The 23,280-nt window shown below is 44.5% G+C and overlaps 1 protein-coding gene across 1 annotated transcript in view; it reads right to left on the bottom strand.

Annotated features, from left to right (window-relative positions):
- The window catches only part of RNF122 (ring finger protein 122), a 189,616-nt gene extending 173,188 nt beyond the window's left edge, over positions 1-16,428 (bottom strand). Inside the window, exon 1 of the mRNA XM_069213816.1 lies at positions 15,464-16,428. The gene's annotated coding sequence lies outside the window, so the exon portion shown is untranslated. The remainder of the gene's footprint in view (positions 1-15,463) is intronic.
- Positions 16,429-23,280: the final 6,852 nt, after the last annotated feature.

A 23,280-nucleotide genomic window follows, 5' to 3' on the forward strand; every position in this document is an offset into this window, starting at 1 on the left:
CCGCACAGCCTTTGGGCCTTCGCGCTAGTGGCTTGGCCGCAGGGTCTGACCTTCTACCAGACTCTGTGGCCAACCCCCTGCAGGCACAGCCACATGCACAGCAGGGGGTGCGCACCGTAGGGTCTTTGGACTTGTGGCCAGGCCCAGCAGGCAACCCGCCGTAGGCACCCAACTCCTTGCCATCGGCGGCAGGGGTTGGCCGCAGTCACGCACCCCATTGCCTAGCAGGGCCTTTGCCCATTCTCTGCCGGGGGGTCGGTCACAGGGCCTGGCTGCACCCCAAATGCAGACAACCTGGGAGGGGGCACATAACACCCTTTCCAGGCCAATTACAGCCCCAGGGATGGATGCTTTATTGGCTATGTGAGTGGGAGCATGAGCATCTGGGTGGGTCTGTGATTATGAGCATGAGTGTATGAGTGGGTCTGTGAGTGACTGTTTGAGTGGGTCTGTGAGTGGGTGAATGAGTGCCTTAGTGGGTCTGTGAGCAAGTCCACAAGTGTTTGAGTGGGTCTGTGAGTGGGTACATGAGTGCTTGAGTGGGTCTGTCAATGGGTGCATGCGTGTCTTAGCAGGTCTGTGAGTGGGAGCATGAGTGTCTGAGTGGGTCTGTGAGTGCGAGCATGAATGCCTCAATGAATCTGGGAGTGGCTATTGAGTGTCTGAGTGGGTCTGTGAGTGGTTGTATGAGTGTCTGAATAGGTCTTTGAGTGGGTGCTTGAGGGGTGCATGAGTGCCTCAGTGGGTCTGTGAGTGGTTGCATGAGTGCCTCAGTGGGTCTCTGAGTAAGTGCATGAGTGCTTGAGTAGGTGCATGACTGCCTCAGTGGGTCTGTGAGTGGGTGCGTAAGTGCTTCAGTGTGTCTTCGAGTTTTTGCATGAGTGTCTGAGAGGATCTGTGAAAGGATGCATAGGTGCCTCAGTGGGTCTGTGAGTGAGTGCATGAGTGTCTGAGTGGGTCTGAGTGTGTGCATGGGTGCCTCAGTGAGTCTGTGAGTAGTTACACCAGTGTCTGAGTGGGGAGAGTGGGAGCATGATGGTGTGGGTGAGTCTGTGAGTGGGTGTGTGAGTCTCTGAGTAGGTTGCTGAGTGGGTGGGTGTGAGTGTCTGAGTGAGTCTGTGAGTGGCTGTGCGAGTGTCTGAGTGGGTCTGTGAGTGGATGTGTTAGTGTCTGCGGGAGTCTGTAAGTGGGTGTGAGTGTCTGCAAGATTTTGTGAGTGGGCGTGTGAAAGTCTGAGAGAGTCTGTGAGTCGGTGTGTGAGTGTCAAAGTGGGTCTTTGAATGGATGTGTGAGTGTCTGTGAGTAAGTCTATGACTCTCTCTGTAGGTCTGTTAGTCCGTGTGTGTATCCATTTTTTAAAAATACGTAATGGGATTTGCAGATCTGTCGCGGCACTCAGCATGCCAACCCCTCCCATGTAATGTCAAGACAGGTCCACGAATCCAGCAGACGACCAAAAAAAGGTTCAAAAGTAATTTTTTCTACTTTTTAATGATTTTATTCATCAATTTACCAGAAACATGGGGTCAGGGAACGTCTACCCTGACCCCTTCCAAAAATGTAGTCCACATTTCAGCCCCAGGGACCGTTTCCCGATATAGAAAATGGCAGCCACAACTTTCGGCTGAGGTTACGGGTAGCCAATGAGGTCCTTTGTGTGGCGCGAGGATTTGTGAACCCACCGCAAGTGAATTTCTGAAGGGGTCTCGCCTCTAGATAGAAATATTTTGTTTTCTTTTAATACCTCCAAAACTACTGAATGGATTTACACCAAATAACAACAAGCATTTCAATGCAATGGGTCTCGCGTTTGCTCTAGTTAAAGCTTTTAGCGTTGTAAACTCCTAACTGGACTTTACTTGCCACATAAACTGAAAAGTAAAACAGTTTCACATAAGTGAGCCGACAGCCTCCATGAGCGCAAAGCAAACACACAAAAGGAAACAGAAGTTCACTCACAGTGAAACTTGTTGGCAAAAGTGCATTTATCCATGTAACAGGCAAAAGTGCAATTATCCATATAACCGGCAAAAGTGCAAATATCCATGTAACAGGGTCGATGTCATGAAAAGCGCTCTACTACTGCCCAGCGAGATCGCGCTGCCTACGAAACAAAGAGAAAAAGTAGTGCAGAAACCATACAGAAAACATGGAGCCTCCTATGTTTTCAGTAGTTGGCCAGTGCGCTCGAGGCGGGCTAAACACTGGAAAAGGCATGACGTATGCATGCCTTTCAATAATTAAATCAAGCTAATTTTGAAAGGCAAGCCCATAAGCCAACCAAACCGATGGGCTTGACATGGGTGTGGTTAAAAGCCCACAGAGAGATTACACTAGGGACAGAGCGCTTTGTGCTCGACCCTAAAAAGCCTGTTCACATCATTGATTCTACTGAACACAAGATGCTGCCACTATTGTGCTCCTGTCACTTAACTCTAGATAATGGCACTAGCCCCTTACCTTCACTAGGGTAGTGTTTGGTGCCCCAACCTCAGTCTAAACAGACTGCATTACTGTGAAACAGGCCTAGATTATGGCGCACACGCATGATCTGTGTTGGCCCATGACTAAAGATCAGAATTAGGGATCCAGATATTGATGCAGCTGGGACACTCATGGCAGGAGTGCATGTCTGCCATTTTGCAGGGCACATTCCATCCCAAAAGTGATATACAGACATATACGCTAGCCACGTAAGCTTAACTTTTTATCTTAGGCAAAACAAAGGTAAACAATAAACAAGCACTGACAAAGCCAATAGGTTTCACCTATGCAAATTCTATTGACTGCGTCAATGTTTCTTCATATATTGCAAAGCAGTTGAGCTGCTGTGCAGTATAACAAAGTTAAAAAAGTGCTATGACATGGACAATAGTGAGCTCACCAGACAGCGATCAAAGACAGGAGAAAAATAACTTTTACCGTGCAAGCCAGAACCAGAGCTTCCCATTCATTAAATGGCGACAATGCAAAATTTTGAGGAAGACCAGCTTGGGAGCATAAATCAGATAATCGCTAGTGGGTTTTTGCTATTGTGTATTAAATGCGCTGAACTGACCATCTTGTGATAAGGTAGCGCTACAAAAACACGGTCATTAAAACATACATAATTAAGTGTATTCATGTCAGTACCGCCCCCTTAACACCGTACAAAAATCTTTTTGCTAAAAAAGGTCAGTATTAGATTCAAAATTATGATTTGGCGGTAGTTAGATGTATTTTTAACGTCCTCAAAATCAGTGATGCTATGCATTTTCTACTGTAAACCAGTATAACTATTTTTTTGCAATCATCTGTTTTTTAATGTTATGTAGAGCGCCAAGACGTTCCTTTTCTGCCTCTTGGCAGCACAGTTATCCTCTATTGTCCCATGCCAGTGCTAGTTCAAGTAATGATATGGAATGTAAAACAAATACAAACATACTTTAGTATTAGCATTTTATACAGGTAGCATGTTAGTGGCTCAATTTACAAGGTATACATTTCATTAAAAGAGTGATATTGCTTCATCACGATGCCCTCAAACCTCCCCCAGTCCCAACCGAGGCGTAGTTGATTGTGAACATTTTCAGGTGCACTCTGAAAAGGGCCGCAAATGCCTTTTGTTTCTCTTAATACCTCAATGCAAACGTTTGCAAATTGCTTCGCCATAGCAGAAGGTGCATTCAGGGACGCTTCGTACAAATGCACTCTGTAACCAAAAGTTAATTCAGCATTATTTAAGCACATTTATCACGTTTATAGATATTTTGAAAAGATGTGGAATTGAAACTCTAATACTGCACAGAGCAAAAGTACAACATCTTTGGGGCACTGCGTGCTCACGTTAAAATAAATGTGTGCACTCGAAGAGGGCGTGGTTGGGCAAATTAATGACACACACTCTTTTTTACTGGAATATGCAAGAATCACTATTTCCACGAATACAGGGAGTGCAGAATTATTAGGCAAATGAGTATTTTGACCACATCATCCTCTTTATGCATGTTGTCTTACTCCAAGCTGTATAGGCTCGAAAGCCTACTACCAATTAAGCATATTAGGTGATGTGAATCTCTGTAATGAGAAGGGGTGTGGTCTAATGACATCAACACCCTATATCAGGTGTGCATAATTATTAGGCAACTTCCTTTCCTTTGGCAAAATGGGTCAAAAGAAGGACTTGACAGGCTCAGAAAAGTCAAAAATAGTGAGATATCATGCAGAGGGATGCAGCACTCTTAAAATTGCAAAGCTTCTGAAGCGTGATCATCGAACAATCAAGCGTTTCATTCAAAATAGTCAACAGGGTCGCAAGAAGCGTGTTGAAAAACCAAGGCGCAAAATAACTGCCCATGAACTGAGAAAAGTCAAGCGTGCAGCTGCCACGATGCCACTTGCCACCAGTTTGGCCATATTTCAGAGCTGCAACATCACTGGAGTGCCCAAAAGCACAAGGTGTGCAATACTCAGAGACATGGCCAAGGTAAGAAAGGCTGAAAGACGACCACCACTGAACAAGACACACAAGCTGAAACGTCAAGACTGGGCCAAGAAATATCTCAAGACTGATTTTTCTAAGGTTTTATGGACTGATGAAATGAGAGTGAGTCTTGATGGGCCAGATGGATGGGCCCGTGGCTGGATTGGTAAAGGGCAGAGAGCTCCAGTCCGACTCAGACGCCAGCAAGGTGGAGGTGGAGTACTGGTTTGGGCTGGTATCATCAAAGATGAGCTTGTGGGGCCTTTTCGGGTTGAGGATGGAGTCAAGCTCAACTCCCAGTCCTACTGCCAGTTCCTGGAAGACACCTTCTTCAAGCAGTGGTACAGGAAGAAGTCTGCATCCTTCAAGAAAAACATGATTTTCATGCAGGACAATGCTCCATCACACGCGTCCAAGTACTCCACAGCGTGGCTGGCAAGAAAGGGTAAAAAAAAAGGAAATCTAATGACATGGCCTCCTTGTTCACCTGATCTGAACCCCATTGAGAACCTGTGGTCCATCATCAAATGTGAGATTTACAAGGAGGGAAAACAGTACACCTCTCTGAACAGTGTCTGGGAGGCTGTGGTTGCTGCTGCACGCAATGTTGATGGTGAACAGATCAAAACACTGACAGAATCCATGGATGGCAGGCTTTTGAGTGTCCTTGCAAAGAAAGGTGGCTATATTGGTCACTGATTTGTTTTTGTTTTGTTTTTGAATGTCAGAAATGTATATTTGTGAATGTTGAGATGTTATATTGGTTTCACTGGTAATAATAAATAATTGAAATGGGTATATATTTGTTTTTTGTTAAGTTGCCTAATAATTATGCACAGTAATAGTCACCTGCACACACAGATATCCCCCTAACATAGCTAAAACTAAAAACAAACTAAAAACTACTTCCAAAAATATTCAGCTTTGATATTAATGAGTTTTTTGGGTTCATTGAGAACATGGTTGTTGTTCAATAATAAAATTAATCCTCAAAAATACAACTTGCCTAATAATTCTGCACTCCCTGTATACTGACCACACTTCGTAGTATATTTGCATCAGTTAATTTACACAAACGCGATCTTTGTCATGAGAGTTGTACAATATGTAACAAAGGTGGCACAACATATCCAGGCGATCACAGATCACATAAACTGGGGTGGAGGGGACGTTTTAAGAGTTCTCGGTGGTCCAGCTACACAAAACACAATGAAAATTGATTTCCAGGCAAAAGGCTGGAACGAACTGCGAACACACGTGTAAAGGGCATTGAGGCTAAAAGTTACCCGCAGTGAACTCACTGAGAAACATCGAGACGCAGTTGCTTCTTGTATATGTACGGCAAATCTGCGTCCCACATACAGAAGCCACAATTCAAGCACAATATGGGTGAGATAGATCACACACTGCCACGAAGCGGTTTAATTAATAGTGAGCGCTGTAAACCTTTTCTCACTCACAACCCAAGTGGCGTAACTTCTGTTTACTGTGGTATTAGTGATACGTTTTATAAGAAAACGTGCTTCTTGCAAAGAGAAAGGGATTCATTGCGTTTTACAACCTGGAAACTTTATACATGAAATTATTACTGAGGTTATCAGATGATGCCAACCACTAAGTATACCACACTACAAATCTGGGTTTTCTTCTAACAAATATTTACGGTTAGTTCAGTTTGATCAAGTTAAGTTAACAAGGCCTACAACTCCCAGAATGTATTAGAATGTTAAAAGAAATGGATACACCTCGCTATTTAAATGAACCAAAACAAAAAACAAACAAACAAACAAAAAAAAAAAAAACACAAGAGGCCAGGGTGAGAAGGCAGAGAGTAGCAACAACAGAAGGGGTACAACACGAGCGAGGGGCGGGGAAGGAATCAGTGAGGGAGAGGCCGGAGGCTGACTGCAGACATGCACTGTTGGAGGGATCATGTATAACAAGATTTAAAAAAGCAAATTGGTTAAAATAACACAACCAGCACAGTTAGGGGTTTGGGAAACATATACAGGGGAGTGTGGGAAACAAGAGTAGGAGGTGAGAGGTGATAGGAAGAGGTGGAAAGGCAGAACACATCTAATTGTATGGAGTGCGGGCAAGAAATGACAAGCATTTGCATTGCAACAAGTCTTGTATTTGCTTGAGTTAGAGCTATTAAATGTTGTAAACTCCTAATCGGACTTTTCTTGCCACATAAATTGAAAGAAAAAAACAAGCAGGATCGTGATATGTAAAACCCAGCGTGATCGAGCTGAAATTGAAAAACAAAAAAACAAGCGTGATCGCGCTTTGTAAAACCCAGCGTGATCATGCTGCGTGGAAAATAAAAAGATAAAGTAGTGCAGAAACCAGGCTGAAAACATGGAGCCTCGTCTGTTTTCAGTACCTGGCCGGTGTGTTCGAGGAGGGCTAAACCCTAGAAAAAGCGTGACGTATGCATGCCTTTCACTAATGAAATCAAGTGGATTTTAAAAGGCAAACCCATGAACCAATGAAAGTGACAGGCGTGACATGGGCGTGGCTAAAAGCCCAAAGAGATATTACATCAGGCACGGAGCGAAAAGGGAGGTAATTTTGGCAAATTTGGCAAATTTTGTACAATTCTGTTCTGCAGTTCAGACTGCAGTTGTGTCTAAAATTCCTATGGGAATTAACATGGGAAATTGACTCTTTTTGAGCCTCCGTTTGACGGATCACCCTGAAACATTCTATGTACAAAAAGACCCAACGTGGCACTTTTTTTGGAGAATTCAAACGACGCTAAAGATATGGCCAAGTGAAAAAACGCCTTTTCTATAGAAAGTAGGTCCTATCTTTAACTACCTAGGTCATATATATATATATATATATATGGAGAGAGAGGGAGCCCCAGGTTGCTCATAATGCCCCTCACCTTATTATTATACTCTGCACATTCACATATACGGTGTTCAGGTCAATGCATTTTTATGTGTATTTGTTTTAAAAAGAGTATTTAATCAAATTACGTGTGCAAGAGGTTAAGTTATGAGGTAAAAGCCATCTTACCTATTAAAAGAGTTGTTTGGCTTTTTAAGCCATTGTAAAATACAATCCGTGAGGCAATATATAATATATAAGCAGATGCTAAGATTGTAACGTGCTATGTATTCCCTTTGCTGATTGTGAGGAGGGGCCAAGACTAATGAGATGCTAAGCCTAAAATGAGTAACGATGCTCCACTCCTCCCTCAACAATGGTAATGCATAGCATACTGCATTCTGCACATTTGCATATATGGTTTATTTTTTCCTGTTTAGTAGTTTAAAAAAATGATAATTATTAACTAAAAAGAGGATGCAAAGGGTTATATGTGTGCATTAACATAAATGGATATGGAAGAGGTCTCTATCATAAGGAGAGGTGCTTTTATGGCGCATTTGTAATATGCAATCTGCAAGGCACTAAATAGTGATTTCATCATGTCATGTTCATTCCACTGTGGAGATAAACTTAAATTTGACCTATGTACTGTAGTAATAATTGTGTGAATGTGTACTTATTAGTTCAGAGGCTCAGTGCTTAATTTGTAAATAAAAACGTGCCGTGCACAAAGCCCTTCTCTTAAACATGCGGCTGCTGCATTTAAATGTGCGAGCACAGAATACTGAGGCAGTGTAATCCTGAAGCCTTATTGGTCCCTTTAATTTATTTAAAGCCACTCCCTGCCCCTTCAGCTCACTCTTGCAGCTTTCTGCTTACTCCCATTGTGTAGCTTTTTCGTTTTTCTCTTCCTCCGTCTTTCCCACATGCGTCTTTTGCTCGCAGTAAATGCTTGAGAATAAGCGCTGGCCCTGAAAAATAAGTGCTGGTGCTCAGCACCGGAAACAACAAGCACAATTTAGGCACGGCAGAGGGTTTAAATAACATTTATTACTGGGTCAAATTTACTTTCACCGCCATGGCAGCTCATGTTTGTTGTACTGTAGTAATAAAAGGAAATATGACCTTTGCACTGCAGTAATAAATGCATGATTGTGCATTTAATACTATGGTTGCTCTAAATAGCATCTTCTTGTGCAACAGTTCACTGGTATTTGAATGTCTGAAAGGCAAACAAAACTGTTTATACAACAAAATACTGAAGTTGAGTAAAGCAGTAATTACGCAACAAGGGTAAATGAGGAATTAGTATGAAAATGTGAATTAAGTGTTTAGTCTTGATGTAAAAATTAGTCTACACTTCAGATGGAGTAACTGAAAACTGTCTACGTTGGGAGGTCCTGTGACCGTATGAGTGCTTACGCATTGGTGGTTGTCCTCGACTATGCCTTTCTGGTGGAAGACCGCCCACCATACTTAGAGAACCCCGCCAGGCAGTCGTAGTTCTCTCTGCTGTCAGTGGAGATGCCATGGAGGCTTTACTGAAAGCAGTGACGCTTTGCCAAGCTCGTGCCATGCTTGATGCGTCCATTTGGCAAAGTGTTTCATTTTTCAAATATAAACTCCTAAACTGGTGGAAAAAGCAAATACTTTGACACGAAGGGAGTTTTCTCTCTGAGCATGGGGGCCACTGAAAAATGTCCCTTCCCACCTCCATGTCTCACATGGGTGTCTAGGGCAGCTAAATCTAGGATGGCCGCACCATTCTCAAGAGGCCTGCCGTTATGACCTGACACCCCAATTGTGAACAGGGTATCAGGTCAGAGGTTTTGGCTGACAGAGCTAGTGAAGCTTCCACGATTGGAAACCTGGTAGTTCTCCTACTTCTAACATAGAGGGGAAAATTCATAATTTGGTGGGGTGAGAACATTGCTAATTTATGGTAGTCCTACTGCTCAGCCATACTCTCAATGACACTCTAAATCAGGTCCATGAAGCCTAATTTAGAGTTCGGCAGATAAGGTATATTCCCCAAAACTCAGTGGATGTCCTGTTTACCTATTTAGATTGTGTAGAAGCCTTTGCACGCTAAATAGGACAGACAGGATATCTTACTTATGCCAAGCTCTGACTCAGGCCCTTAGGGGCCCCTTCAGAGGTTCTTTTGGGTTTGTCAGATGCAGGACATCTGCCCAAAATATGTGGATGTCCTCTCAGCCCCATTTGAAATATATATGCATTCTAAATAAGGTGGGTGGAACATCTGCATATTTTTGTCGGCTGTGCAAAATGCAACAAATTCTAAATAAGCCATTTAGCCTTTTTCGGTACAGAGTTTCAAGATTGCCATGTGATAGTGTCAGCTCAGCAAGACTGTAGAATGGACGTGTGCTGAAGACAGATGTCTGTGAGGCAGTGTTTTCACTGAATTTGGATCGTGGTTTGTCAAGTGCTTGAACTGGGTACATCAAAACAACAGAAGTTGGCTTTAAGTAACCAAGTCAAGTTATTCTTCAGGCAATCTTCTTAGCTTGAAAGCAGGGGTTTCAACTACATCACAGAAAAAGGTCAAGACCCATCAGGAGATTTAGTTAATGGACACTCATTATTTCACAATGATAGAAATTAAAAATATACTGAAGCTTTCAAGTCCACTAAGTGACCTATCAATAGTTTCCCTAAAGCTCAAATTACCATATAGAATGGTGCATTTAAGGATAGGATAAATCTAATACACAACACTTTCATACTGCTTCAAAATGTTCATGTGGCTTCCCTCATCTTTGAACTCTTGCAAAGATGTAGTTGGAAATGTGGAGCCCACCGATGTGCTCAAGCATTCCCACTAAAGGTGGAAGGGCTTTCCCATATCAAGGCCTAGTCTATGGAACTCAGTCTCCATTGCACACAGTCACCAATCTAGATAGGTCTAACGTCTGGATGCATACAAATTTCTTTTGTTGACTGAGAGACAGATAAAACTAAATTACTTACGCTCACACTTATACATACACTCACACATACTTAAGTACTTACTGCCCACTATGCTGACTGCATGTAGGGCAGCAATGAAGGGCCTTCACTTCTGTCTGTCTTGGACATGTTTCTGCATGGTGCCTCAGATGTGGTTCAAGGTCTTTATTTTTGTTTCCACAGTTAAACTCCAGGTGTTCTTTTAACTGAATCTCATATGTTTTCCTTCTAGTGTTCAGAGGATAATTTTTCTTCTGAAGGAGTCTTGTTCTCTTCTCATGGTGTGTCTTACCCATCTCAATCTTTTTCTCATAATGAGGGAGGGTGTCCATGGACTCTTGCTTGCATCTCGTAAGCATTTCCTAGCAGGAGATGGTTTGTGGCCAGAAAGTGCCTGAGTTTCTTGCCAGTTTACTGGTGTGGGAGGCTGACAGTTTAGAGATGTCACTTTTCATCATCTGACGGCATACTGATCCATATAAGAGATTGGAAAGATTGCAGCTCTAGTAAAGCCTCAGCTTGTTGTCGGTGCTGTACTGAGATGACCTTTACACAATGATCAGCATCAGGAAGTTATCCCTGGCTTTCTTCAGCATGCTCTTGATGTCACTACCTGCCCCTCCATCATGTCTGATATTACTGCCTAGGTAGGTGAACTATTCAGCCATGGCTAGGATCTCTCCATCCACCTTGACTGTAGAAGAGTTTGGGATGTTGAGTGGCATGACTTCTGATTTCGTCATGATGATCTTCAGGCCCACTTGCTGTGCATAAATGCTGAGGCGAGAAGTCTTTTCCTGCATATGCTGGTGTGTGTGAGAGAAAGCTAGGTCACCCACATAGTAAATGCCCTCCAATGTATTGAATAAGGGCTATCTGTTGTCCCTAGCTTGGTCTTTTGTTGTGTGTTGCATCACCATGTCGATGACTAGATTGAAGAGCAACACTGACATGACACATTTCTGTCTCACACCAGACTTGACTTCTATGCTATACGCCTTATCTCCCACTTTACACGTAAAGTTATCTTGTGCGTGTGCCTCTCAGATTTAATCCCCATTCATGGCTGAGTAAATGAAATAACAAAAAGCCACATTTGCTGGACAACCACATTACACTAATATCAAGCCTATTATCTTGGGAGTTGGAACATGAAGGCCATTATCAAGGTATTTATCTATAATCTGACTTGGCTTTGCACACTGTAATCTAGGAAAATCTTCACACCACTAAGCATGCTTAAAGCAATAGACAGACCTTCTCACGGTTGTCAAGTACATATGACCTCTATGTCTACTGGAACAGAAGCTGAACCCTGTCCAGTATTTCCTTGGGAATTTTGCCAATGTCCCTGTGAAAAAGAATATACAGCTTCTTCCTAACTCAGACTAAGGAAAAATGCTTATCTTTCTGAAATATCTACCATTGAAAAAGATATGGAGAAACCCAAACATCATGCCAGGATTTGCTAATGTTCACAGGAGATTGATGGGCCTTATAACTATCTAATAAAAGAAAAAACTAAACTTCTTATATGTTAGCCAAGAGAAAAGCACTGAACTTTACTGACATGAAATAAGGAAAAGAGTCACCTTCTCTACTGTCATCTGAGAGAAAACTAATTGAATCACTGAATTGGTGAGAAAATATTATATATTGCACAGTCAATAATACTTCCTGCACTTTACAGCACTTTTAATAACAAATGTACAGCCTATATTGTCCTTGCTGGTGAGAATACTCACCTCTGTCCTTCTGTGCATTGTCATGTCTTCTGGACAGTATCTTTGCCCCAAACTATACGGTGAACAATTGAATAACCAGAAAGCAGTGGAAGGTTAACAAATCAATGAGGGTTTTAAAGCCTTGAGAAGGGAAAGCAAGGGATATTTCTTAAAAATATGCAGTTGGAGTTTGTTCCAAAATGAAGGATAAATTATAGGAAAACCTCCTTTCTCCTTACAATTTATATTTAGTTTGAGGAACAGTTAAGAGCAAGTGTTCACCAGATGGTAGAGGTTTGATTTGCACATGACTTTCTAATGTTTTATATCAAATACCATGGAACCATTCCCTGGAGGTGTTTATAAACAACGGACAAAAAAGCTAACAATGATCCTGGCTTTTATTGACAGCCAGCAGACATATTTCCTCAGGGGTACAATATATCCAGTTATCAAGAGACCAAAGGTCAGGTGTACCATTGCATTCTAAAAACCCTATAAAATTGTTACTTGACAAGAGGGAAGCCCTCCTCCCAACCCTCTCGTAAAAACTGTTGCCATATTCTGGTTTGAAACTGAATAGGGCTCCTAATATTATCATATCGAAATGGAGTTTCAACTAGCATTCCTTGGTCAGGCTGCCTATTTTATGGATCAAGAATCATGTTTGAATCCCTGATAAAACTTATGCTTTTTACCCTTGGCTGCCATATTGCATAGGGATACACAATAAAGTGAGATCTGGGGGACAGAGCAAGAGAGGCAAGCAAGCATGTATATTACTTCAGCCTAAGAGGTGCTGAGCTTTATGCCACGCTGAGGTTGAGAATGAATTGAGCGATGATCTTTAGGGTGCAGAGGCTCAACCACAATCTTGCTAGTGTTTTCAGAATCATGTCATTAAGCACTCTGGTAACTGTAGTCTTGCTTTTATAGGGGTCATACAATCCATTTTTTAGAGGGCTGAGAAATAATATAACATTTAGGATCAGACTTTCATACCTTCTGCAAGAGGCCCTGCTCTCTGCATCACTGCTGTGTGTCTGACAGTGTTAGCCCACAAACTTTATTCAATCACTCCCATCCTCAATACCTCAATCTCAAGGAGACTAAAAGTAGACAGTAGAATTGCAAGACAGAAGGCAGTGCCTCTTTTCTCTGTCCCTTATCTTGTAAACATCCCCAACCCACCTCATTTCACCCTATTTCTAGTCCTCTCCGCCACTCTCATTCGTGCACCTCTCTTTTCTTCATTCATTTTATGCATACCTCTGTCTACTATGCTCTACTCTTCTCCTCACTGCCCTTCACCACTTCTATCACCTCCACTCTTCCATTATGCTCACCGGGGCCCCCCTATGCCTACAATTCATCCCCATCCCACCACTACAGCCTTCTACTTCTCTCCACCACCACCTGCAAATCTCCAGTTGGCAGCACACATACCTGAATCAGGGTCAGATCGGCCATTCTGCCACGCTAGCCTTTTTCTGGTGTGTTACAAGCTGAGGGTGCCTTCAGTGATTAATGGGATGCCACGGCGCAGCCACAAAAGAACCCATGGCTCCATTCTACTTGTGGCCTACTGCAATGCATGGCTGGTAAACATTTTTGCCAGAACTGATGCTAGTTTCCAGTCAAACTCTTACTGTCCTTGACATTTAAAACTAATATGTTCAACCTGGAGGCTGAGAAAGAATGCAGACTTGATTAAAAGGTTTCTGGGGTTTTTGGAGAGCCTGAGTGATCATGTCTGTCTGATGTCAATAACTATTCATCAGTGCAGCCAGTAGTGGCACTGGATGTTTGGCCAAAGGTAACTTTTCCTCTGAATGTGCTGACCCTGCCTGTGTTCTTTAGGAACTATCTGCCCCCTGGGTTGGCTCCATTTCCTTCCTTAAACCCCTCAGGTGGCAACACATTCAGAAGACGTCATGCATCCATTGTGGATACAAAGCTTTCTAAATATAAACGACAGCAACCTACAGGAAATAAGATAGCGTCTGTATGCGCACCAGCCTTCCCTTGTGCAGTATGTTGAAGATCCCAGTCTCTAACATACAACAAAGAGATTCGGGAAAACACATCAATGCAAAGAAAGGAGGGAAGTCTAGCACAGAAACAGACAGCAACAAAGGAAGAGCATTACCTCAGCTGACACCGTAATGGAGCAATCACGTCCTGGCCCAATAGTAGGACAGAAGCGACATGCGCGCGAGTGCGCGCGTGCGTGTGACTGTGTGTGTGCGTTTTTTTCTCTGGAGAGTGGCATCTCTTTGTGTCTTTGTGTACAAAACGTGTTTGTTTCTAGGTGGAAATGCACCAGAGCTATAGGTACGCACCTTTGTGTTATCGTATTTCTGACTACCTTTATGGTGTATTATTCAGTGTACATTTGTATAATTGTGAGTCTAGTGCCTTCATCTGTACCTTTGGAATTGTTAATCTGTATGTTTATGCGTTTATTTCACGGCACTGGAATCTTTTGTCGCGTGTTCATGCTCATGACATCATTTGTCCTGTGTGGTTGTACTTGTTCGAAGAAGTGTTTGTGCATTTTCGTAATTCACAGTGTACGACTTTCTTTTTGTTTCGTGATGCGGACGTTTTGGCTTATCTTGCATTGTCTGTTTATACTGTCGGGTATCGTTAACCTTTTCTAAAACTTCTATAACTCTATTTTTGAGCGTCATTGTGTTCCGTCCAACCTGTTTATGTCTGGTGAGTGTGTGTGTATTGATGTGTGCCGGTGTGTGTGTTCAGGGCTGGTTTACGTCCGTGTTACATACACTGCCTCTGTGATTCGGGGTGTGTGTTTCTTTTTCATAGTGTTCTTTCTTTTGAGACTAGAAGAGGTATCGTGCGTGTGCGCATAAATAAAAATATATATATATATACATGTATTCATACGGTTGTTTGTCTATGGTTTGGCTGAATGCGTTTCCGCATGTTTCTGCTTGTGACCGTCCCTTTCACAGTATGTCTGATTCTTTGTATGAGGCGTGTTGAGTTTACGGTTTCTATGCAACAAGGGACTCTAAGAAAATCATTCCATCTCAGCAAATTAGGAAACTGCGAGCAGTCACCCCAGCTCCAGAATACTCTGCAATATACCTCTATGCATGCATCCACGAAATGCATACAACATATGCATGTGCCTAAACGATAAGCCCATATGTATATACACGAAATACCCCTATGTTATTCCACTATGTTATATCATACAGACGCCCACATGGTTTACCAGCACTATGTAAACACTTTGTATCTCCACATTTAACCTGGAAATGCATCCTAAAATTAACCAACACGACATACCTCCAGGATGTACATTCACGAGATACCACGAGAATGGACTCCCACCACATACCCTACAATATACCTCCTCGTCATACCGTACACTGTCCTGGAACACGGACATACAACACTTAAAGTTTTAGGGAAAGGCAAACCTTGAACTCACCGTCAACACACTGCAAGGGTTGCAACAAAGCGCCCTGCACTGGAAGGTGATGACACGAGGTGCTGGACTTCAAATTCCAGCTGCCACCTTATATGACTCTACACCACAAAATATTTGCCACCAACGATAGCAGAAAGACTGGATTTCAGTATCCACCTGGGATCTTATAGGACTCGAAGAGACGTGTGGCCTGGCACCAGCGATGGCAGTAATGCTGGACTTCAAACTCCACCTGGTATCGCATAGGACTCCAAGTCGGGCAGATCCTGGCACCAACGTAGGCAGAAAGACTGGATTTCAAACTCCATATGGCGCCTTACAGAGGTAACAAAGAGACAGGCTACCATTGCAGAGAGTGAGAGTTACAGGGAGTCGATCTAAAAAGAGTGCAGTGATTGAATGAAGAGTGAAGCGCTGGGCTCAGGAGTGATGGCCAGGCACTGGAGGCAGAAGTGATGGTGAGCGCCTGGCTCAGGAGTGATGGTCAGGTACTGCTCCCAGGAGTGATGGTGAGAGCCTGGCTCAGGAGTGAATGATGCTCGGACACTGGGCTCTGTTGAGATGCTGAGTGCTGCGTTTTAGGAGGAATGTTGAGCTTTGGGCTGGGATTGGTACTCGGGTACCGGATTCAATAGTTATGCTGGTCGCAAGCACGATCCTGGGGTAATGGACTGGGTTCTAGTTCCAGAGGTGGTGGTCGAAAGGGAAGGATGCTGCGGCGCTGGGTTCGAGCTGTTTGGTTGAACTCAGAATGGGGAAGAGATGCAGGAGCCGCCTTGGAGGCAGTTACGGATCTCGAGGCACTGGCGCAGTCGTTCGCCCTCGATGCCCAGCATCTACCTCTCGCAACAGATGCCAGCCGTATGATCCGCTCTGCTCCTTCAGTTGTTACATTGCTCTATTGTTGAAACTGACAGGACGACCTTTCTGAAGAAGTCCCCGCCTAGCTGCCTGCATCATACCCTAGCGAGAGCCTATCAGAGCGTCCCTCCTCCCCACGTTTCTCTACTTGACAATACTGCTTCTTAAAGCGCCAGACGCTAGTTTGCAAGTGCTATTTGGACATTTAGAAATGAAATAACTGTTCTTTGTATTAATAAAAGTACGCGCCCAATCCCCATTTTATATACGTTTTCTTTGTCTAATACAGTGCATAGCTACATGCAAAATACTGAACTCGTATTCGGACAGGCACCGTCAGGGCAACAAAGAAAAGTGAGCTGGGGTTTCGCACTTGGCCCCTCTTTCCTTAGTTCAATTATGGGCCGGTAGGAGTTCAGTCTTTACTTTAGGTATTTACATGGGTGCAAACTGACATTCGCTGTAGCCTCAAGAGATCACATCTTGAAGGAAGACACGTTTTAGTCTCCCTACCCATTCAGACACAGACTACCATTCGAGGAAGAGAAGAGAAGGGCCATCAGCTTTATTGTTTCAGACATTTGCCTTACAACTACATTTAAAAATACAAAAATGCATTACTGTTCAATTAAAATCGCACAATAAAATAATTGTGCAAGAGTCAAGAAAAACACGCAACATCATACACTATGCACTAACCCTATGTGATAAAAGTGAAAGGCACTTGCTGGTTCTAACCCAAAAGTGCAAGGATAATAAAACCTGAAGATTTAATCATTGGAACTTGTTGTGCAAACAACAGGGTCCACAGATTCCTGTGATGCTTAAGCCATTTTCCATAGGAGTATATCACATTGGCAAGATAATGACAGTTATGTTGTCATCACATTAAATAGCATAAAACGACTGATCTTTTTTGCTAAGCCTAACATCAAAATCTCATGCAGCATAAAATAAGCAAAATGCTAGCAACACTAAACCAGTGTACAAAGGAAGTATTAAAGTGCAATCGCTTATAAACTTTGAGATGCATTGTTACATCGAATACTGGAAATATCAATAATTGAAAGCAGCTGTTATTTATGTGGATACACTATTTGTTCCTAGTTACCCGTATATTCCTAACTAATGGCCATACTGCCCACATGGAAGAGCTACATGATAGACCTGGCATCCTTGGCATAGTTTTCTCTAACTTTTTGCCTTGAGAACTGTTTTTGCTGAGGTCGTTTTCGCTGGCCTTAGGATTCTACACACTTTACCACTGCTTGTGCTCTGTACCCAAAATGTGGTTGCATTGGCATATACTGCATTGCCACATTTAATCTACTTATAAATTCCTAGTAAAGTGCACTACATGTGCCTAGGGCTTTTAGATTAAGTGCTACTAGTGGGCCTGCTGCACTGATTGTGCCATCCACTTAACTAGCCCTTTAAACATGTCTCAGCCATGCAATTGCAGAGCCTGTGTATGCAGTTGTTTTAAACTGCCATGTTGACCTAGCTAAATAACTCTTTTGCCAGGCCCAAACCTTCCTTTTTGATACATATAAGTCCCCTCTAAGGTAGGCACACGAGGAAAGTGAGGATACAACATGTGTTTGTGCGGTGCCATACAGTGACTTTGTGCACACTACCATCCCATATCTAAGACCAGTTCAAGTTTGAGTAAATTCTCCCCGAATGGCTTTTTTGATTTTTCCACATTTATCCTCTCTCTACCTGGCATTTGTGTCTGTGATCTCACCTTCAAGGATGGAGTTTGATCTGGCCAACCTGGAGAGCTACACAGTGGCCCAGCTCAAGGAGTTTTGTCAGGAAAGGGAGCTGCCTGCTAAGAGGAGCACTAAAAAAGGCTGAGCTCCAAAACGCCTTAAGAGCGTGGACAGAGGACCACCAGGCCCCAACAGATAATGAGGACAAGGAGTTGGATAATGAGGGAGGATCAGAGTAAGACCCACAGGAGAGTCTTGGACTACAACTTGGTGAAGGGGAGGGTAACACCCTCCCAGGAATGGAGATAACCCCCCAGCAGAGAGCAGTGTGTTTTCCAGAGGCCTGTGTCCAGAGGAGCTGGAGGACAGGAGAGTGGAGAGACAGCTCAAGTTGGAGCTGTCCACATTAACATTGGAAAAGGGAAAGGCTGAGAGAGTCTTAGAGGAGACAAAATTAACCATGGAGGAAAGAAGAGTTGCCCATGAGCTAAGTCTTTAAGAACTGGACATCATAGCTAAGTAAGTGGAGGGCAATGGCAATGGTAGAAGCTATTCCTCAGTTCCCGATGGAGACAAGAGGGTCCACATTCCTAAAGGTGTGGTACCCTGACTTTGTTGTGGGAGACAATATTGATAAGTGGTTTGAGGCTTATGAGATTGCCTTGTTGTGGTGGAGGTTATTCCTAGTGAGGGGAGGGACACCCTACTGCTCCTGGAAAAGAAGGACAGGATGAAGTTCCCCCCCATGAAAGAGGCTCTTGTCAGGAAATATGGTTTGTCCCCAAAAAGGTATAGGCAGAAATCTAGTGATAGCTAGAAGCTGGCCCAACAAACCTGGGTGGATTGTGTTGATTCTGTCTGAAAATGCACTGGATGGCTGAGTGAAGGGCAGTGAAGTGAGATATTGTCAGGGGCAGTACAATTTGATTGCAAAGGAGCACATCTTCAGCCTTTGTTTTGCAGATCTGCACCAAAACTTAATTGACAGTAAGCTCTCGCACCCCAGGGAGCTTACTAAGGAGGCGGATCACCGGGTCAGCACCAGGTCCATACGAGGGTATCTTGAGGGATCATCACGAGGGTGGGCAGGGTCCCCATCAGAACAAGGAGGGGAGAAGATAGAAACTGAAGCCAGGGGTTCTCTAAAGGCCCCCAAACTAGCTCCTTAGGTCAGGACTCAGATTTCCCAACTAAAAAGAAAAAGAGATGTTCCCTGATAGTAAGTCTTCAGGGGAGGCACCCCCTAAGTGCTATGAGTGGCAACAGGAAGGACACTTCAAGGGGGATGTCAAGTGTCCTGGGCAGTCACTGAGGCTGATTAATGTAGTGTTTGGGGAGAAGATTGTCCCAGATAGTGTTGGGGACAGAATAGAAGTTACCCTAGAGTCCCTGGGTGACAGAGATATGGCACAGAGGACCCTCATGCCTAGCAACACTAAAAAATAAATATGCAGTGGGTGACCATCAATGGGCAGAGGGTGAAGGCTCTGAGATATACTGCTGCCAGCATGACAACTGTCAGTTGTCATCTGGTGTCCTCAGAGCAGGTTGCCCCAAATGCCTTCCAACAAGTTTTTGCAGCTGACAACCATGAGAGTCACTACCCAGTGGCTCTGGTTCCCTTTGAATGGAGGATGGGGGTCTCGGGTAGCTGTTAATCTGTCTATGCCTGTAGAGTGCCTGCTTGGCAATGACCTGGAGCATACTGCCTGGAAGGAGGTGAACCCAGGTCCCACTTGGAGATGTTAGGTTTGCCTGAGTGGAAGCGCCTGACCACACGGTCTATAACAGCCTGAGAGGGTAGTCAGGAGGACCTAAAAACTAGAAGAATGGCCCAGAAGCCTGCCAAGAAGAGGATAGGGCAGGGGTGCAGAAATCCTGATCCTGAAACTCCCACAGTCCGAGAGGAGGGAGTCCGAGGGGAGGGAGGCCCTGAGGGGGACGTGATGGAGCCTAAAGGCGAGGATGTGCCCTAACTGGGGAACCTACCTGAGCTGATCAATTAGTAGAAGGAAGAGGGTCCTTCCAAGGAGGAGGTCTGTAGAGGGCAGACGGAATCTCCTACTCTTGTGGGCCTACGGCAGCAAGCCGAGGCCCAGGCAGCTGGCAACACCTCTGGTGATAACTTGATTTACTGGGAGAATGGTCACCTGTTTAGTGAACCTAAGGTTCCTGAGCCTGGTGCAACTCTTGTGTTGGTGGTCACATAGTGTCACAGGGCTTTCCTACTGGAACTGGCTCATGATGTACCCCTGGGCTGTCATTTGAGGCAGAACAAGACCTGTGACAGGCTTGTTACTCACTTTTACTGGCCTTAAATGAGAAAGGGCTGTGATGCGTTCTGCAGGTCCTATCCTACCTGCCAGGACAGTGGCAAGTAATGAGGGAAGCACAAGACTCCTCTGCAACCTTTTCATGTCATTGGCGCCCCCTTTGAAAGGGTGGGCATTAACATTGTTAGGCCGCTGTATCCCAAGACAGCTATGGGCAACTGGTTCATCCCGGTCTTGCTGGACCATGGCACCCAGTATCTGGGGGCTATCTGAGAATGGTGACGGCACTCATGGTGGTCAGACCATTGACAGGGATCTTTAGCTATGTTGGGTTCCCAAAGGAGGTGTATCCGAACGGGTTACCAGCTTCATGTCAGAGTACATGAAGTCCATGAGATTGTGGGGTTACCTACAAGTTCTACACTACTTATTAGCCTCATACCAATGGGCTTGTTGAAAGGTTCAAAAGGACCCTTAAGGGCATGATAATGGGTCTGTCAGAAGCCATGAGGCAGAAGTGGGATGCCCATCCCTTTTGTTTGCCTACAGGGAGGTATCACCTAAGGGGATTGGCTTCAGCCCCTTTGAACTTCTGTATGGGCACCCTGGGAAAGGATCTCTCAGTTTACTGAAGAAAGGCTTGGCACACTCTCCCAGGAAGGCCCCTTAGGATGTGGTCAGCTACATTCTGGCACTCCGCAACCAGACAGCCCGCTTCCAGAAACTTTCCCAGGAGAATCATGAAGCCAGCCAAGAGGACAAGAAACCATGGTATGACTGTAGTGCCTCTCTGGTTGAGTTTCAGCCTGGCCAAAAAGTGTGGATACTGGAGCATGTAGAGCCCAGGGCCCTAAAACATTGCTGGTCTGTGCTTTATGAGGTGAAGGAGTGCAAGAATAATGTCACCTACCTGGTGGACCTCAAGACACATAGAAACCCTTTGAGGGTCCTGCATGCCAATTGCCTCTAGCCCCACGTTTAGAGGTCTGAGCCTACCATGCTACCAGTAGCTGATGATGAGGTGGAAGAGGAGAGTGAACCTCTCTCCAACCTCCTTTCTTATAAGGAGCAGAATGGGTCAGTGGAGGGTGCCAGCTTCTCCCCTTCACTGACCCAAGACTAACAGAGAGACTGGTGCCAGCTGCTGGAGCAGTTTGCCTCTTTATTCTCCCTTACCACAGGACTCACTCTATGAGGCACGCATTATTTTGATGTTGGGGACAGCCTGCCAGTGAAGAATGAAATTTACAGACTGCCTAACAAGGTGAGAGCCAGGATAAAGGAGGAAGTCTCCAAGATGGTGCGTTAGGGGTTATTGAACCCTTAAGTAGCCCTGGGTCTAGCCCAATGGTGCTGGCTCCCAAGGCTGCCCGAACTTAGATCCTGTGTGGACTACCGTGCGCTCAATGCAGTCACCAAGACTGAGGCGCACCCCATCCCCAGAGCTGATGAGCTCATAGACTCCTAAGGAGCTGCCAAGTTCCTCAGCACGTTTGATCTGATGTCTGAGTACTGGCAGATTGCCTTGACTAAGGGGGCTAAAGAGAGGTCTGCTTTCTGTACCCCAGAAGGGCACTTTCAGCTACGGATAATTCCCTTCAGGTTGAAGGACACCCCTGTCACCTTCCAGAGGTTGGCAAACCAGGTCCTGGCTGGGTTGGAGAACTTCAGTGCTGCCCACCTAGTCTACACTGCGGTCTTCAGTTCTAGCTGGTAGGACAACCTGTTCCACCTCAAGAAAGTGCTTCAGGCTCTGCATAGGGCAAACTTTATCATCAAGGCCAGTAAGTTCCAAATAGGGCAAGGTTCAGTGGTCTACTTGAGCCACCAAGTGGGAGGAGGCAAGGTGTAGACCCTCCAGGCCAAAATTGAAACTATACTGGTTTGGGAGCCCCTCAAGACCCAGATACAGGTGAGGGCCTTCTTAGGTCTCACTGGCTATTATAGCAGGTTTGTCAAGGGGTATGACACTACTGTTCCACCCTTGAGATAGCGGACTTCCAAGAAGCAGCCACGCCAGGTGATACAGATAGAGGCATGCCAGAAAGTTTTTGACACTCTGAAGGAGGCTATGTGCAGAGCAGCTGCACTCAAGGCCCCTGAATTCTCCCAAGAATTCATTGTGCAGACAGATGCCTTACAGTATGACATAGGGGCCATGCTCTTACAGCTAAAAGAAGATAGACTGAACCAATCGGTAGCATTCATCAGTAGGAGGTTTCTTCTCAGAGAACAGAGGTGGGGTGCAACCAAAAGGGAAGCCTTTGCTGTGACCTGGGCAGTGAAGTACCTGAGACTATACCTGTTTTGTGCTCACGTCTGATTTCAGCCAGACCACAGGACCATCAGATGGTTGATGCAGATGAGTGGTGAGAATCCCAAAACTCTCGAGGTGGGCCATCTACCTACAGGGAATGGATGGACTTTACGATGGAACACTATCCTGGAACAGACCACGCCAATGTTGATGGTTTCTCCAGGTTTTTCTGCCTTAGCAAAGAGAACTCCCATGGGGTTGGGTAGTTCTCCCCACTTTCAGCTGGGGAGGGAGGGGCATGTGTTAGAACGGGCATCCTAGGATTGTTTCTCCTAACTTTCTGCCGTCAGACCTCCTGTTTTCGCTGACTTTGTTTTTGTTGGCCTTAGGATTCAGCACGCTTTGCCACTGCTGAAGTGCTAAAGTGCCTGTGTTCTTTTCCCTAAAATGTGGTAACATTGGCATATACCCCACTGGCATATTCAATCTACTAACGGGTCCCTAGTAAAGTGCACTAGATGTGCCCAGGGCCTGTAGATTAAAGGCTACTACTGACCCTGAAGCACTGATTCTGCCACCCACTTAAGTAGCCCTTTAAACATGTGTCAGGCCTGCCATAGTAGAGCCTGTGTATACAATTTTAAACTGCCATGTCAACCTGGCAAAATAACCCTTTTGCGAAGCCTAAACATTGATTTTTAATACATATAT

This window comes from Pleurodeles waltl, chromosome 11, assembly GCF_031143425.1.
Source record: "Pleurodeles waltl isolate 20211129_DDA chromosome 11, aPleWal1.hap1.20221129, whole genome shotgun sequence".
Classification (NCBI taxonomy): Eukaryota; Metazoa; Chordata; class Amphibia; order Caudata; family Salamandridae; genus Pleurodeles; species Pleurodeles waltl.